We start from the raw sequence: 18,656 nt of genomic DNA, 5'->3' as shown, positions 1-18,656 counted from the left end.
AGTTGTTACAGCTACATCTTTTAATAGCGCTTAGTAGACTTGTCCTTCTTCACTCTATTAAAATACATTTTTTTTCAATAGATCCCAGCTTATCGAACAGATCAAGTTGCTCTACACAAATGTCTGGTCCCCATCACATTATATCATTCCACTAATCTGTAAGTCAGTAGCAAATTTATTTTTATTACTCCTGATTATTGGTAGTAATGCCAAGCAGGATAAGGCATAGTAACAATCCCTAAATAAACCCACTAGGAACGTATCTTTTCAATGAATATTCCCTATCAGTATCCAAGAGTTGTCATTTAGTTCTTTCTAGGTCCATTAAATAGGTGCTCCAGAGATAAAGTGTTGTTTTTAATCAGAATATTATGTTTTCTTTTACTTTAAATGACTTACAATAGTCCAAAGTAAGTCACATCTGTGAAATAACCTTTGCTGCCTAAACTTCTAATCTGAAAGACTATGACCTGTTTGCTTTTTTGTTTGTTTTACAACACCTACTTGATTGAAAAAAATTAATTCTGAAGTACATATTGCCATTTCCATTATTTTGCCTGGAAGGAGCATTAAACTAATCACCCTGTAGATACCTAGATTTCTGCATGTTCATTTTAAATTTTTCTTTAAACTGAGTGTCTTCCTGTCTTCTGAAACATCATTATTATCAACAGGTTCATTAAAAATTAGCATCAGTGGAACAAAGATCTCCTTAGCTAACTCTTCTAGGACTCTTAATAGAAAGTTATTTAAGCATAGTTCCTTTAAAATATTTCTGTAAAGTAGATGACTTCCTCTGAGCTAATGTAGCTCTTAGTTTCCTTTAGATTTTTGGAAGTAACCATTCTGAAGCATCGCATGTATTTTATCCTTTGGGGTTATCCTTTGTTTGGGTATATTGAATGCAACGAGGTCATGATCATTGGTTCCTAGGCAACCACCAACTTCTACTCCAGTGATTAATTCATCTTTATCTATCATATGAAGTCCAAAGCAAAGTAACCTTCTGTGTCAGAAACTTATGATCTATAATTTTTATAAAGCCTATGACATTTCATCAGTGTGAGACTCTGAGTACATCTTACAAATTGAAGTCTCTCTGTAGCACCTATTTGTTTCTCTTTCTTTATCTGTATTGCATATATTAATATTTTTTCTGACAGAAAAATAAGCTAATATTAATCTTAGCTATTTGCTTTGAAATAGTTGCTTATGTCTGTATTTAATAAGACAGACATCTGTTACAGACATTTACAAATATGAACTATATATTTGGATAGAGAAGCAAAAGAAAAAATTTTAAGATATTTTGCCTTTATATACCATCCTCATCTTATTATCCTAAACTGCCTTTAAAAAATGAATTAATATACTTTTATTGGAAATTCATGCCAGTCACTGTAGTTTCTCTCCCCGTTAAAGCACTGAGCCAGATAAAACATTATTAACTTAATTTTTTATAAGCAAGGAAATTGAAGGGCAAAGCGATTAAGTTCAGTGCTTGGAATGTGGGCATCTCATCCATATTTAGGCATCTCGGTGGCCAGATTTTCAGAGTTGCTGCGCATCAGCACGATCCCATTAGGGTAACTTACCAACATCAGGCAGGAATCCTGTGCCAAGAATAGAGCCCCCTCCTGACTCCCTGCCCCCTGCTTTAATGAAGTGTGGAAGCGAAATTAAGACATCAAATTTTTCATAGATAAGGAAAGGCAAAAAAATTCAGGGCTGCTAAAAGAAGAAATGGGAGTCATGTCCCCCCACCTCCCGGTTCATCAGATCCATGCAATTTCAGCTCCAGCCAGCTGTAATGAGCTCACAGCCTTATTATGCTGTTCTGCAGTCCCCCAAACGAGCACTAGTCAAATCATAGAAAAGCTAAGTTTGAAATAGGCTCTTTCAGGCTCCTGGCTGTTGCCTTGCTGGTTTGCTTCTGCTGCGGCTGCTCCCCGTCCTCCCAGGACAGGCGGGCTAGGCACAGTCTGGCCCTGCTGGTGAAAGGGTATGGAGGACCCACAGGCGGCTTGCACGAGAAGGTGGCTCAAGACAGATTTTAATGAAGCGATGTGAAAATGGAGAGCAAAGGCAAATTTTTGTGGTGGAGACTGGAGGAAAGAAATGGCAGGAGGCAAAGCAGAATAATGGGAGGTTAATTGTACTATATGGATGAAAAGTCCTAAGACCCAGCCCCATGAAACCTATTATCTTATTGCTGTATGCTGCAGAGTTTTTTTTTTTTTTTAGGGATGGAGAGTGATGGGAATAGCAACATTAAGCCCTGAGCCACCAGGTGGACAGGGAATTCAGACTACTGCCAGAGCAGCAGTGCTGAAATGAAAAGTTATGTTTAGAAGGAGTTCACTGGAACATGACCCCTATCTGCACAGGATTTCTCTCTTTCTTTCCTTTTCTTTTCATTTTTTGCTAAGCGTCAGGCAAGTTCTGGGTCATATTCCTGATAGGAGTAAAAAGAAGCTGAGTAAAATCAAAATTTTGGAAGAGCAATTCACTGGGGAACAGGACCTGAGGAATGGCACCAGTGCTTGCCCGTTGCCTTCTCCTCTGCTCTTCTGTCCACCTTTGGCAGAGAGAGCAGAGGAGTGAGGAAGGCAGGAGAGACAGGAACAAGAAACAAACATTATCTTCACACACACTGAATAGTCTGGCTTACAGTATCCTGTCTGGGGTAGATACTTAACTGGTTACCTGTCATGCGCCATCACCTCTAATTAAGTTCCCTTGAGGGTCATCATGAGCATGAGAGCTTGGCTTTTTTGTTCTCCGCTCTTTTTTAAAGTGAACTGACACACTAGCCAGATTTTCCGAAGCACACAACTCCCATTTGAATCAGATTTTCCACCAGATGAAAGTGTGGAGAAAAAAAGAGGGTGAATGTGATTTTCTTTCTTTCCTTTTTTTTTTTTCAAGCTGTACAGCTTTAAAGTTATGCCCATTCCCTCTTTGACTGTAAAGGAGCTGAGACTGCACCTTTCTTTTAAGGCTTGCTAGGTGAGAATTTTCCCCTGCACTCCCTCAGCTCCACTTAACGGGCTCGCAGTGATGTCAGCCGAAAGCCAGCCTGCTGCCGCCTGAGCAGCAGATCTGCTCAGTGGGAAACAGTGCTCCTGGAGCTTCTCCCGGGGCTGTTCGGCTGTTGGGCCAGCATGGGCCCCTCAGCGGGTGCTGTGAGGAGGGCAGGAGCTGGGTGAGCGATAGCCATGGCACCTTTTTCTCACCGGGGAGAGCCCCATGCGGCCCTGTGTGCTGTGACTTGCACCCCTCTGCAGTCCCAGACAGGGCATGTTGGTACATTTACTGCCAAGGGTATGTCCTAGGTTGCACTTCCAAGCAGCAGTAGGCACAGAGGTGGTTTCTCTTTTATAGGGTAGTTCCCAAAGACTTCAACTCTGGACATGAAGACAGAGCACTTGTCAGCAAGCAGTTTCATAGGAGTCCTTTTCCTCACTGTAGTTATGACTCTCCCTCTAGATGTACAAAAAAGGTAATGAGTGTTTTGCTGAAGTGCAGCACACCAACCCTCTGCACATCTGCAACAGCAAACCTGCCCCCAATGAGGTTTTTCCTCATTTCTCCTCTCTCACAGGTAGGGTTCTCCTGAAAGTGAAAATATGGCTTCTCCACAGCTTGCAACGTTGGGAGCAGGAATTGGTTGCCAAAATACAGGTCTCTCATGCCCTTTTAGAGATACTGTAAGTTATCTGAGCCACCCACACAAAGCTGGGAGAAAGGGTTCAGGATCCATGGGAGACCCACAACCTTTGAAAGCCACAGCTGGAGGCCATACCAGATACTCTACGGCATCTAAAATGGCATGAGACCTATGCTGAGGCAAATTAATTATGCCTTGGGACTCTATAGGGGCCAAGGGCTGCAGAATCCAAGTAGGTTGGATGTGGTAAGTACCATGATTAATGTATTTTGTTTTGCATGTGTGTGTGTGGCAGTAAAAAGTAGCACAGGCATAGAGATGACCCCTAGCAACACACATCTGGACATTCTCAGCTTTGACTTGTAGACTACTTTTACTTTTTAATATGCCCTAATTTGGCTCTTATGGAGAAACTAAGATTGTCCAGATGAGTATTACTAGAGTTTATCTGAGAATGGTCATGATTAGTTGCAGCAACTGCATTCACTCTAATGTTAAAAGAGGCGGTTAAGTCTGTGTGCTCATTGGTGTGTGCTATATCAAACTTACCTTTAAACATTCTTTTCTATAGTGAAGAAAGGCATGAACTCAAGTGAGACGGGCCAAATGTTGCTACAGTCACAGGAAAATCTGGAAGCATCTCCCTGAACAGGTACAATGGGTCAAAGCATCATGTCTGAAAGCACTTTGTGATTGATTAGGCTTGTATAGAGCTCGAGTTCAAAACTTTTAATCAACATTATTTCTATTCCTAACAGTTTCAAAAAGAAATATATAAATTTAATGTTAAGTGAATAAATCAGAGGAATTAATGCTTACTTTGTCAAGCAAAAAATAATTGCTACAAAACCGAATTTGATTTTGACATAGCTTTTATTTCATGTCTGTATTAAAAACTAGGGATGGTTAAAGTTGCTCATTCAAAAGTGATCAAAAATAGGTATTCTTCATTCTTTTAAAGAAGACTGGTGTTGCATGGTCTCTTGCTCTCTCATTTCCTGTTCACTGCACCATCTTCATTTCCAGCTAAATGATTTCTTCACCCAAGGTGGTCTTTCGTAACTAGGCAAATTTGACTTTTTATTTCAGAAACTACACCTCCATTCACAGATTATTCCAACGTTTTATGTGACTTTCACAGACAATAGGAGAAAATAGCAGAGTTTGGTGGAAGAAGGACGTAATTTGGGGTTAACTCCTGAGAAAAGTGGTGTTGGGATCATATGGTTTTATCTCCTCAGCTTCTCTGTAGATTAGGAAATAAAAGAGATAAGAATTTTTGCTTCCAGATTACCTGATATTACATAGAGTCCTAAGAGGAAGATGATCTCAATTACAGGCACAATATTAGAGATTAATGAAAAGCAAGAAATATTTTGCAGATACTCCAGCCTTTTTCAGTATTCCACATTATGATCAAACCAAACCTTCACACACTGAAAATAAGAAATACAGAGAAAAGAATATTAATTTCTTTCAGCATTTGCTAAAAATTGACAAGAGAGATGCAGAGCAGCATGGCTCTGGCTTACTAATTACGATTCTCATCTAAAGCAAAATATATGTGTAAGATAGATATCGAATTTTCTGCTACTGCCAGCATGAGACCTCTGTCCTTCCCCAGGTCTCTCTAACTTAGGTTTTGGAAATTAGGAAACTTTCCTGCTGAAAGATTTATCTGAATTGATACATTTCCATGAAAATTTCAGCATTGGCCCATAAACACTTTCTCATGAAATAAATAAAGAAAATTCCACACTAGCCCTGCTCAGTAGGTCCACTCACTGAAATGGCAGACCTAGCAGCCAAAGAATTGACTGCATGTGTGGATACAGGAGCTGTCCTAGAAAAACACATTCAGTTGTGTCCAAAGTAGAGCTCCATGACAGATATTGGAGAGGAAATCTTCAAACTCCTATACCATACCTGAGTGACTAATCCTCATAGAAAGAAAAATACATGTCTTCTGCTGCTGGTGAGCTCATCCCATGTGGCTGCAAGATTTATGGTAGCCCTTGATCTTTTTATCTTGACTGGTAGTTTGCAGATCCTTTAATTATGCTCAGGTAGCAGATTTTTCTGCGTAGTCTGTGTGCTGCAGTCCTGGCTAATGAAAGATGTTATCTTCCGTTTTCGACAACTTTTTTGAAATCAAATTAAAAGATAGGTAAATAGCTCAGCAATATCCGTTAAATATGCAGGTGTGACAATCACTGTGGTTTATTAGTTCCAATGGGGATTTTGGAAAATTACCCTGAACTGTCTCTTATTGTTGTTTTTCCCTGGAAAGAAAGGTCTTTCTGGTATTTCAGGGCTGGTTTGCTCTGGCAAGGGAGAACTGTTCATTCTCCTATGAGAGTTTGCTTTGTTAGTAGGGAGAATGAGTGATGGGTACTACATAAAGATACTTTCGAGGAAGATTGTGTACCAAAAACCTGCTTGTAGGAGACAATGCTGTATTTTCTCTCTTTGCTTCTATTATGAAGACTTAGGTTGTAATAAAGTATGTAGCAGAACACAGAAAAGAGTTCACTTAATCATCACTTTTGAAATTTTTGCACATGTGCATTTCTGCCATGTTATGGTATCTTGAACTTTACATGACAGGAATCTTCATCATCCACTCTGTCTTTCAGTTCATGAAGAGAGGCAACCAAAAGCAGTGAGGACAGTAGAAATATGTTGCAAAATAATCTGGGAGTGAGGTGTTGTAGAAACAAAGATAAGCAATAGGGTTAAATTTGATTTAGAAAAACACTTGTTGTATAAATATCACCAGAAATCTCATAAATTTAGTGGAGAGAAACACTTAGAAAGCAATTATGTTCAGTGACAGCAATGAACACCAGAGCACAGATTAGTTTGCAAAGCAGCTGCAACGTTTCTTGTTCATTCCTGTATTTGCATTATCATCCAAAATATTGCCTGAGTTGTTTAGATTGTAAACCTGAGATCCTGCACTGTTGCATGTAATAAAATGTCATTTATAATTTTGTATTTTAAAAACAAATGCATTAATTAAGGAAAATTAAGGCTTGGTCAGATGAAGGCCTGTATTGGCCTATAGAGGTTACTGTCTGCCAGCTGTAAGATGTTCTTCATTGGAGATGTGGTAACTGAGAAAGGTGCATTGCTGCACTGCATGGAGAAAGGTCAGTTCATTAATGACACATATGAGTTCACTTTACTTTGCCTTGCAGTGGGATAACAGCACATGCACAGTGAGCTACTCTGCCTCAGCTGACAAAGTCTGAAGTAACCAGATGGATTATGCCTGTAGTAGCACATCACAGCCTGGGAGGCTAACAGCCACTGCATGTCTTATCCGTATAAACTCCACTGTGTACAGTTCTGGGCACATAATCTGCGAAGATATGTCTCCACATGAAAGAGTCACTGGGAAAGAAAAAAAATAATAAAGAGCTTGGTTTATTTATGGACAGAGCAAATATCAACAGTACAGAAATAATGACTAGGGAAAGATATACATATGAATGTTTTAAAGGCACAACTACTAATAAAGGAGTAAACTGTGTTTCGTTGTGCAAACAGATACTAGTAGGAGAGAGCTTTGAGTTGCATCCTAGAAAAGAGACTTATGACTTGATTATCTCATAAACTGCATCCAAACAACTCTCTGTCAATGAGATAGACCCAGCTGTGCTTGATATGATCCCATATGTGGCCTACAGTGAGCAGCTTTGGTGTATGTATCTCTGATTCAGACCTTAGCTATCTTATTGGGGGCTGTTATGAAACTCAATTAATTAACACTTGCAAAGCTTGTGGATGGAAGTGACCATATAAGTGTGAAGTATTATATAAAAGGATGAAATTAAGGACAGAGAAGTCTGATTATCAGGAAAAATATCCCAACAATGTCATCTGCTAGGTTGGGGAATAATGCTGTAGGAGATGTAATGGATGATTCATTGCCTGAGTCAATTATATCTGGGCTGGATCTGCCACCAGCAAATATAATGTAGGGCACAACCTTGTAGTAGGAAAGATATGGGACGCATGACCTTATTTCTATGATCTTATGCTTGACACCATAACCAAACAAGATTATATGAGCTCATATAAACTTTACATCATTTCTCATGTGTTTCTTATGTGTTGAAGGACTCTCAGTGCATTGTTGTGGTTTGTGCTCAATTGATGAATACTTAATATATTAAAGTACTGGAGATCATTAGCATTCCTGAGGTTGTCTGGCATGCTTTGTTTATGCAGTGTGGAAATGGGAAATATTTCTTTCAGCCTTTATGAGATACTGGCAGTGTCACCTCTTATAACCATCAGTGTTCAGCGTACCAATTATTTGACAAAATGTGCTGATTATTGAAATTGCACTGTTGCTATGTATTGGTGCCAGAATATTATTAGGCCTTAGAGCCTGCACCTCACAGAGGACACAGACCATGTTGTGGATGCTGCGGAGCTACTTGATTCTTTTTCTCACTTCCCCAAAACATAGAATTTCAGGACTGATTTGACTTTGTTAGCTTAGATATGCTTCATTGCTGGGTATCAACACCAAATCTTTCTCCCTCTGAAACAGCTTCTCACTATTCCTATGCCCACTATAATCTGAGGATGTATTACAGGGTTTTAGAAGACTTGCAGAGAGAAAGAAACTAGCACTCTTTTTAAAGGGGCAATTGACAAATCTGCTCCAGGCTCATCCTGTCTATCTAGCTGAAGTTTCTGGGTTAGGAGCTCAATTGCCTTGCCTAAACACTTGCAACAAGTACTTCTGGAGAATGATTCAGATCTTAGGTATCTCTGTGAGAGGATCTTATCTCCATTGAACAAAAACAAAAAAGACTCATTTTGAAGCCTGTAGTTAGGTGAGATGAATCTAGGTCTGTCTTCCTGGTCTTCACCCAGGAAGTCCTACACTGTTCCACTGGGATGGAGTATCTCTGTGTTAGTGGGTGCTGCTGACGTGACTGGTAAGATAAAGACATCTGAAAAGCTTGGCTTCACTTGAGATTTCCTCCCTGACTTTGTGCAAAAATCAGTTAATAAAGGCTATTTGCTCCCCACAGTTGCACAAAATCCAGACTACCAGTGCTTCAGCAATCAGGTCATACAGCAACAGTACTGGAGGTGCCAAGAGGCACAAATGTTTGCTCTGCGCCAAAATACCTTTTAGTAGCCCTCTGTATAGAAAGTACTGGCTTCAGCATCCAGGCATGACTGGTCTATGACCTACATGATAGTGTGAATGACAACATAGCCAATCTGCCCTGATACTGAGATCTGTGGTGTCTTCCACTTAGAGCAGCCAAAACAATAGCAAATGCATTCTATCTTTATGATACTTCCATTTCAAAAGATCTGAAACCTATCATTCACTGCATATACCTGAACCTGACATACTTAGGTGCACCTGATTATATCTTGAGCTGGATGCTGACCATTTACAGGTATTTGAGAAAACAATCTCTGAGAACAATCTCTGAGCACAGTCTGTGAGGACTGGGTAGATAGATGTGTGCTATCCTTGAGGAAGTAAGTTACCAGGTAAGTTTGAGTGACTGCATTTATTATCTTCTGTTCGACTCCAGAATACTGCAGTCTGTGGTGGTACCATTCAGTGCATGCAAAGCTAGCTTATGCTCAGCTATCTTTGTCCAGGTATATCAACATATTGAGAACTTGCTGATGTGGTATATTGATATGTGTTGATATATGTTGGTATTGATATAAGTCTAAATATCTGGAACCTTGCTCTGTAATAATTGCCAGTGTTTTAAAAATATAGCTGCTCCTTGCAGTCACTCTCACCATACAGTAAGATCTGTTCCAGCTGTGACCATCAATTCACTTGCACTTTGTTATCATGGCTGCCTTTGCAATCCACTGTGCAGCTCCAGAATATGACTGAGGAGCTGCACCACAGGCAGCTCAGCAATGAGTACAAAGGAAAGTCCAACCCCCATGCCCCTCATGGATCCTGCTGAGCCCATTTCAGTCTGACCAAGGCCACACTGGACAGCCAGTCTCCTGGAACAGCGAACAGCCTGAGGACCCTGAGTGCTGTAGCAGTGGACAGAGATGACAGTGCTGTTGTTGATGAATGTTTGTTGTGGTGATCTCATGGTGATGTGATGACATTAAGTAGAACAAACCAAATAGCGGCTAATTGACTCATCAGTAAACATTCAGCTAAAAAAGAGGAGAATTAAATGGAGAGAAGACTCTGTGAAAGGATTTAATTTAATAGGAAGCTCCTGATGACAAGATTTCATTAATTATAACTTCACAGGGCCCAGGAGGTACCAAATGAAAACTGGAAAAGTTTCAGAAGGATGTTGGAAAGAACCATCCAAGTCTTAGGAGTCTTTTTGCTCTGAAAGTAGCCCATATAGTTTGAATGAGAATTTTTAAAGTTTGTTCTTTTACAAGCCAAAATAAAAAAATCCATTCTGTGATAAACAGGACATCAGAAAGACAGACCTTACACATTGCCCTAAGCACTCAATGCATTTGTATACATCATCATTTTTAAATTATCCAAACCAAAAGCCAAGCCTCATGTAAATTAACTGACTAATAATTTTTAGTTTTCAATTCCTAGTCAGCATTTCAGAGGGAGGAAGGCTACGTAAAACAGAGCTTCATTCCAGGCAGCTCCTGTTTTCATTAGTAGCTCTGTGGAGGAGTGGAAATTTGCCTTAACAAGAATAGGTCCTTTTTCTTGCTGCTGTTTGTCAGCTGTGAATACAACACTTTTCATGCAATATTTCTGAAAATATTTTGTGAGAGGAAACTATTGATGTAATTATTACAAAACGTGCCCCAATGAACAGTATCCACCCTGGAGTAAACCTTAGAAAGATTCTTTCTGTGATGATTCTTTTGCCAACACTTTGTTAAAATAAATGTTAAAGCTCAGAATGAAAACTCCCAATAGAAAGGACTTGTATCACTTAAAAATGTGATAACTCTCCAATCTGACAGCATCAGCTGCTACTTCAATCTTCATGTTCCCAACAACATCCTACTCAGTTTTATGAGCAGCTGTGTTAGCGCCAAACATCTTTCAATGGCATTTGCTTTGAGAGAGCTCAGCTTTCTGCTCCAGTGCACAGTGATTGCACACCTCTCAAAACATTTACAGAACTGTTACTTCAAAAGTGATTATTGCTACATTGAGCAACCTCTACTCCTACTCCTGCTTATTCCTACCAGACTAATTCCAGTCCATTAGTTGGATGACATCTGTAGCCACTGGATAGTCATAGCCCAGTTCAAAATCTAGCTTCTCCTTCCTCCTGGAGAACTGGGCTTGATCACGCCATTTGCAGATCACGTTGCTCTTGGCACTCTCCTATACACAGAGGGCCAAGGTGTTCCACTACCCTCCAATTGTGGTAGATTGAGCTTAAGAACAAAATTCTCCTCTTGCAGCACTGCTGTTATTGTCCTCTGTGCATAATGTAATTAGTTACGGAAGTATACTTCGCTTTTCTCTTTCCAGGTCCTTGTTTTATCTTGGTAGCTTTCTTTACATCTCCAATTCATTTCTCCCTTTCATCTCCAACTACGAAGGTAATGGATGGACTAGTTACCTTCTCCTGATATCTCCAACCTCCTCCTTCCTGGCTGCTCCTCTCACAGCTCACAGTCAATCTAGGAGGCAGCTGACAAAATCCTTTCCATTGCTCTCATCTCATCCCGCTCTCACCTGAACCTCTGCATTCTTCAAACCTGTGTCAGTGTTTGTGTCAAGATTCTCCTTGCTGAGAGATTCTTTCACTCTGATATTACCTGATTGCACCTCCTCTTCATTCACTACTTGCAAAAAAGCATCCCATGCCGATCCTGTATCCTTCGCATAGCTAGCCATCTAATTTTTATGACGTAAAATCTGTTCTGGCCAGTCTAACATGGTTTATTTTCTTTTTCTTTTCTGTGTTGGGGAGGCTTTTGGCTTTGTGTTTACAGCCTTACAGGGACTTATAGTCAGTTTCTAGATTAAATGTGCCAAGTGCGTTTATGGCATTATCATGCAGGAGAAGCATATATAATTTGTGGATGATAACTATGCAGTTGTGGTGATATGCAATATATGGGGCAGTCCTTTAGTCCTTTCAAGCAGATAATTCTTTTTCAGAGGTCAGTACAATTACCATCACCTCTCTTAATTTTCACAGTAGTAACTTAATCAGAACAACCTTGTTTCTTCGAATTTTGATTAATAAGAGTTAGTAAATACAAAAAAATCTTTATGTTTTGGTTTGGAGCACCTTCTGTTGGCTCTGTGTCAGGCAGAATTAAATTCTTTGAGCATGCTAAATACACAGGAATCCTGAATGACTCACTGACTTGCAGTGTGATACGATGCCTATGACTACTAGGTCACTGACTTATAAGCTCAGGAACTACTGAAAGTCATTACCATTCCGTGGCTGTTCACTTGCTTAAAGCAGGAAGAATGAATTAAGGACCTCATCCAGTTCCTGCTGAGCAGCCCTTGCATCCCCATTTTGCTTTCAACACTTCTCATTGTACCAAACACAAACTCAGGCACTGAACTCTGACCTTGCTCAAGGCATTGGGAGCACCCTGGGATTCCATTGGATTGTTATCTATCCTTTTTCATAAAGGATAGCTCTTTGGTATTTAGTCCTATATTTTCTGTTCTTATCTGTAGCCCTGCCTTCTGTTGAATGCTGCTCTGAAATCCATAACACTTGCAGCTTTTGATTGGTACTATTAAGTGGTGACTTCTGGTTTTCCTGTTTCTGCTATTACATCCTCCCAAACACCGCACCGTTGTTTCATCTGTCTGCTAGGTTGTATGGGTGAGCCAGTATTTTTGGAAATTAATAGAAGACTTTTCTATACTGCTTTCTTGGTAAGGAACTATGTTTATTACGATGAGTTTGTTAAACTTTCCTTGAGGTTGTAGTACAAATAACAATGGTACAGAACAAATGAGGGTCTAACTGATAGCTTCAGTAGAAAAGAGTGATGGTTAATAGACTTAAAAAGCTAAGATATCTTTTCATAGAGATGGGTGGAACTACAAGATGTGTTAGGAAGACAGAGGAACCTCAACTGTTGGTGCTTATGTTACTGCCATTCTGTGCATGAACGAAGAAAAGTACTTAATTCTTCACTTTCCTTTAAGAATTACACGATTTCATGATGAAAACACACACATGCAAATACCAAGGCCTTTACGCAAACAAATAAACAAAAGGAATAAACACACAAAATGAGAATTTTAGGCTATTCTATTGAGAAAAATGAATTACATGTTAGGTGATTCACAGATTTCTGGACGTGATTGGAAGCATTTATTGATTCTACAAAGCTTTTCAGCTGACAGTTGCTGAAAGAATCTTTTAGTTGATCTCACACTAGAAGTGTCTGTTGTTTTAGTTGATTGTTGGAACCAGTGAAGGAAAGACAGCCAGGTTAATCAGAACATATAGGCACAGTGTGGGAAAATATTGCGCCGAATAGCAACACATTCTGTGAGACTGCATGTGCTGCAGTAAGTGTAACAGCCATATAGGAGGATCGACCAACACAATGAATTTACAGGACTCCCAAGGGCAGTTGATACTCCACCGATGCTGCCGTGGCTAAATGCCAGATTTTCTATTACCAGGTAACCCCATTTTTCTACTTTTATTAATCAGTAACCACAAAATATCAGTTAAAAAAATAAACATTTTGTGCATATGTATACACACATACACATACATATATTAGGTTATTGAGAAGGGACAGAGCTAGATGAAGACTATTTAAATGGTTTTTTTTCTGTCCAAGACATATGGTCCTCATTCTGTAAAGACTTTATTTTGCTTAGTTTTACACAGCATAGAATCAAACCACAGATAATATAAATACAGATACTTTACTCAGAATTGTATAACCTAAAGACTAGGCCTGTACCCTTATGTACAAATGCATCAAAATGCATCAAAAATATGCCCGTGGAAAAATGCTTCTGGCTTTTGACATAACATCCTGGAAACTTACATTGGTCTGACTTTAGTATGCTTTAACAAGGACTTCTGCTATTATTGTATTAACTGACCAAAGATCTCTCTGGCAAACTGATGATGTGCAATGTCTTGATATTGGAAAAAAAATTTTTGTCACAAAAATTTGTCTTGGAAAAAAAATTTCTTCAGTCACTAGCTTTTTTAGTACAAAAAAGAGGTTAATTGTGCCTCTTTCCAAAATATGCTTATGTTCAAGGTAATGCCAAGAGAAACCACTTCATAATAAAGCCTGGTCTGACATCCTACTGGAAGGATCAACATGGAAGTGAAAACTGTCATAACTTCTTGTGGGTGTGTTACAGGCTGAGGTAGCAAGGGCTTGAGAGGAGGGATGTGCGCTTTTGTTTTAGCCCATTCTTCAAATGCAGTGTCCTGCCTTATGATCCAATCAAGTGTCCCTTCTTCTTGAAGACCATGAGGTGAGACTCTAAGAACCAATGTTACTCTCTTTATAGTAATAAATTTTAAAGAAATGGATTATGCATTAAATACTTATATTTCTGGGTAGCAGTTGTAACTTTGTTATGTTCCACAGCTCCATTAAACTTAATGCAGTCATTAGCAGTCCCTTCTTTCCTCTCACCCTCAGTTTACTGTCCACTTAGCTCTGTTTACTGACGTAGGATTTCATGGCCAAAGCAGATAGAATTTAGCTTTTTAATCAGAATTGACAGTCTGGTGTCATGTACCATGCACCTTCACTATGGGTTAATGTGAGAAATCTTGGGCATGGCTAATTTTTGTTCAATTTGTAAAATATTAATTCATGACATTGAATGTCATTCAGCCCAGCACTTGAAGCACTGAATGTCAATTAACTTGAATAAATGGAATAACAATTTTGGATGGGCACGAGTCACTCAGGAAAATTCTAGCTGAAATTAAACCTCTATAGCCACTTGTCAAGGATGTGAAATCTGATTGTTGAGTGCTTTGCTTAGAAAAGACACTTACGACCATCTCATCTAGGTCTATTTGCAAAGGAATAAACAAAAAAGCTTTGGAAATACATATTTCAAGGCTGAAATTTTTGTCTGGTAAACAGCTGTCACTGAAAACACAAGAAGAGAGGAACTGTGGTTTCATGAGTTTTGCATACATGTGGGAGTAAAGAATGAGCTCCAGTCCTCCATCTACTCATCATTTACTCAAACCTCCTGGTAGTTGAAGCAGGGTCTCCCCCTGCTATTCCCCATAACATTCATTATGCTCTTGGCATAGCCATTTTTTTGTGTTGCTTCCAGCCTTCATCTGAACATTCTTGCATGGCTGTACTGTGCAAAGGTAGATTCTGCCCTTTGAAAACGTGACTGTCCCCCCAGAGTTTCTGCATGCAGAGTTGCTGTGGCCTGTGTATGTGGATCAGCACAAGGAGTGGCTTATATAGGTTTACAACTGGATCATGTAGAGAAGTGTTGCTTCTTTTGCACACTCACACAAACCTAAAATTGCTGATCTAGTTTTGCTGACTCTTAGGAGTCGGCAAACTCTTAGACTCTAAACTCTTAGAAAATGTCATCTCAGAATGAATGTATTCTGCAAAACCAGGAGTATTGTGAAAGAGTGGAATATGGAGTAGAATAAACCAAGATATGGGCCTTTGTCCAGTATTTCGATTACTACAAATAATATCATTTGATTCAGAACTCTGCTTCTGAAGGGCTCTATTTCTTGGGCTTGAAGAGAGAAATGACTGCCTGACAGATTTCATTGCATATTTTAAAAGTTATAGTAGGTATATTTGAATATGACACAATGCATTTGCTGTTTATCTGGGTAGAATTAACTGAAATTACTGTGTAGTACTTGACAGGGCACTCTGTTATCAGGGGAAATCTGCAGTGCGAGTTTAATGTATTGCAAATGTTAGAGATGCCTTTTTAATACAGATATAAAACCTGTGAGAATACAAATATCATGAGGAGAGGGTACTGATTTACAGCTTGCTAGCTAAACTTGTGAATGTGTTAGCTTTGTTTTGAGATGAAATACGAAATTAAAACTCACTTGAGACCACACGTATTTATAGCCTTTAAAATACTTAGAATCAGTCAGCCTCAGAATTAACTTATTCTCAGTAGAAGTTAACATAAATTATTTCAAAGATCAGTTTTTACATAGGTCACAACAGCTGAAAACAGCTGGGGACATACTTCATGGATTATTACTATTTATCTATATAAGCAGTGGAATTTCATAAGTGAAATATATAATAAATGGCCCTATGAAGGACAAAAATTGCAGGAACATGAACGATAACATTAATTGGTTAACTAAAATAGATATGCTCTTGTTCTAAAGACATCTTGTTAGCTAGTGACAGCCTAGTTAATTAATGACCAAGATTTAAACCAGGCGCATGTGATTTCTTTTAGCTGTGGTTTATTCTGGGATCTAGTGAAGGTTGATTAAAAAAACCCTAAATACTTTAAAATTTAACTGGGTGCCAAATATGCATTTGGGGCCCTATTCTTCAAGCTGCTCAGTGTTTCCTGTGAGGCAGTCATCGACTAGGAGGGATACTGGACTCCTTGAAGGTCTGAGTGAGTGCTGAGGGCACTCAGCCTTTGATCTTTTTTAGTTCACAAGACGCCTGAGGCACAAAGTACTATAAAAGCTTACTAGACTCAATTGTGTAGTATTACTTATGCACAGAATTTGGATTTTTATGGTTTAAATTTCTTGTAAAACTGTTTGGGACCAACAGTACTCCCCACCTGACATATTGTCTAACTCTCAGGACTCTTATAACATTTGTCAAGCAACTGAAAGATCTTTCTATTTCAGAATGCCTTGGATTTTAGAAGTGGCCACTGACTCTCCCATCCCCATGTAGAGATAGCTGGGGCACTGCTAGACCACTCTCTATGGAGTTTGTAATCTCCCAGTCCCTGTAGTGGAAAAACAAAATCCGTGATCAAGCAGAGATTGTCTCCTTTGCTAAGCTGTCAGAGCTTTCACAGTCAGAGGAATTGGGAAATATTCCTACAGTTCTCATCTCTTTTCATCTTTAGTCATTATTGTAACACAGTTAGTGTCCTTCCACCTGAATGTCTGTATTCCTTTTGCAGAACTCCAGCAGAAGTTATCTTGGACATAGGATGTTAAATTTTTAGTGATATAAAAGAAAATTTGTCACTTTCTTGACATTCTTCAGATGAAACGTCCTGACAGAGAAATAAATGAGAAATAGCAGATGGTCTGGTCACTTCAGCAGCATCATCCAGAAGAATTATATCCCTTAGGAGGGAGGTGGAAATTTTCACTTACAAGTAGTTCCAGGGTATGTTTAGTCACCACAACCTGAGATTTCTTCTGCTCTAATCACTAGGGGAAAAGGAGGAGAGACTCATGTGCCAATATCCTCCCTGGAGATGTAAAGCAGCAGGAGGCAGGTACCACTGCCCAGCTGGGGAAGCTGCACTTCTCTCTGGAAGGCTGCCTGAGTTTGCTAGGCATGAAAGACAGGCTATTTCAGTGAAGTTTGTGCCACATGCCTGCAAACTTGCTGCCAAAACTGCAACCAACACCCACTTCTCTTCTCTGTCCCTTGAGTCTCCGTGCTCTAGGGCTGCCAGGAGGACTATTTCACATTTCAAGAGCTACCACTCAAGATTCAACCTGAAAAGGTACACAGTTCTCATTCGCAGATCAGTCAGTCTCCTTGTAAACATGGGAATAAAGGCCGGGTGATCTTCTTGACTAAACTCAGTTGTGCCTAGCTTTAAACATTTGTGATGGAAGAGGTCTCCCAAAGGAAGTGTCTGTGTTTCCTATAGAGACAATGGCCAGAGGGAAATGCATTTGAAGGCCTCCATAGAAAGATTTGGCCTGCCTAAATAAGGTATCTAAACTTAGGAGCTGATTTATTTTCTAGGGTGCGTGTGTTATTTAAGGGAAGGCATCTTTCTTGGTTCAAGTTAGGTTGCTCAGACCCAAAAGATGGCTCATGAGTCATGCAGATAATGCTCAAAGAATCAAAACTAACTTTGACTCATTCTCTGAAATGCTCCTATGGTCTCCATGACTCTCTATGTTACATATTTTCTTCTGCATTCATTACAGAGTTATATTACTAGTTTCTTCAGTTAGTGAGGGCTGAAGTATCATCCATTTAAATGTACTCAGGGAAGGAACGGAGACTTACATGTGTACACAGAAACAGTGAATACCAGTTTCAAGAGTTCTGCTCTCATGCACGTAAGGCACCTACAGCATGGATCTCTGCAAACAGTCGTCTCGAAGAACCACAGTTGTAAGAGCAAGTATCCACTTTACTCGTCTTATATAATCAGGACACAGGTTATACAAGCACATTTGAATCAGTAAGTTCTGCAACACATACATGTTCAAACCACTGTCAAAGGGGAAAACAAAAGTATATGGTCCCTTGATTTCCTAAACTCTGCTGTAAAGAACAGCCGGAGAGCCATAACATACACTATGTCTATAAAAAGTCTCAGTGGTGTATTGTTCCTGAGCCTGCTTAGCACTCATGATGGTGTGTAATACAGTTGGACTCACTGTAGATTAGAATGAGGCAATGTGTTGCCAGTTTGAAAAGAGTGTTAACAATTAAAAAAGTGCCAATCAAAGCAAAAAGATGAAACATTATGCAGCTATTAAGAATATTATTCAGTCCTTTTAAATGATTGCCAATTTAGATACTTCTCTCGTTAAATCATGCTTGTTAGATATTTTACTGAATGCCAGTTTTCAAGAACAAGACAGTCCACCAGCTTAGCTCATTAATGAAGACACAACCTGGTAGGTAATTTTATAATTAAAATGGATATTTTGAGGACTAGATTGACTTTTGCTACATATCCAATTCTCAGTTCAGTAAGAGATTTTATGTAAAAGAATTTTCGTGATAAATTCTAAGAGTAACTGAAGAGATGAAAAGGGAGTTGAACGTTTCTGTGAGTGTTTTTAGCAGAACAGCCCTA

The 18,656-nt window shown here is 39.3% G+C and overlaps 1 long non-coding RNA gene across 1 annotated transcript in view; it reads left to right on the top strand.

Moving 5' to 3' along the window:
- LOC135330395 (uncharacterized) overlaps window positions 1–18,656 on the top strand; it is a 79,773-nt gene that overhangs the window by 41,057 nt on the left and 20,060 nt on the right. Inside the window, exon 2 of the long non-coding RNA XR_010392449.1 lies at window positions 4,242–4,322. This is a non-coding gene — a long non-coding RNA (uncharacterized LOC135330395). The remainder of the gene's footprint in view (window positions 1–4,241; window positions 4,323–18,656) is intronic.

The sequence above is a fragment of the Dromaius novaehollandiae genome, chromosome 1 (assembly GCF_036370855.1).
Source record: "Dromaius novaehollandiae isolate bDroNov1 chromosome 1, bDroNov1.hap1, whole genome shotgun sequence".
Taxonomy (NCBI): domain Eukaryota; kingdom Metazoa; phylum Chordata; class Aves; order Casuariiformes; family Dromaiidae; genus Dromaius; species Dromaius novaehollandiae.
Note: the sequence above shows the minus strand (reverse complement) of the source record. Positions and strands in the feature narration are given on the sequence as shown.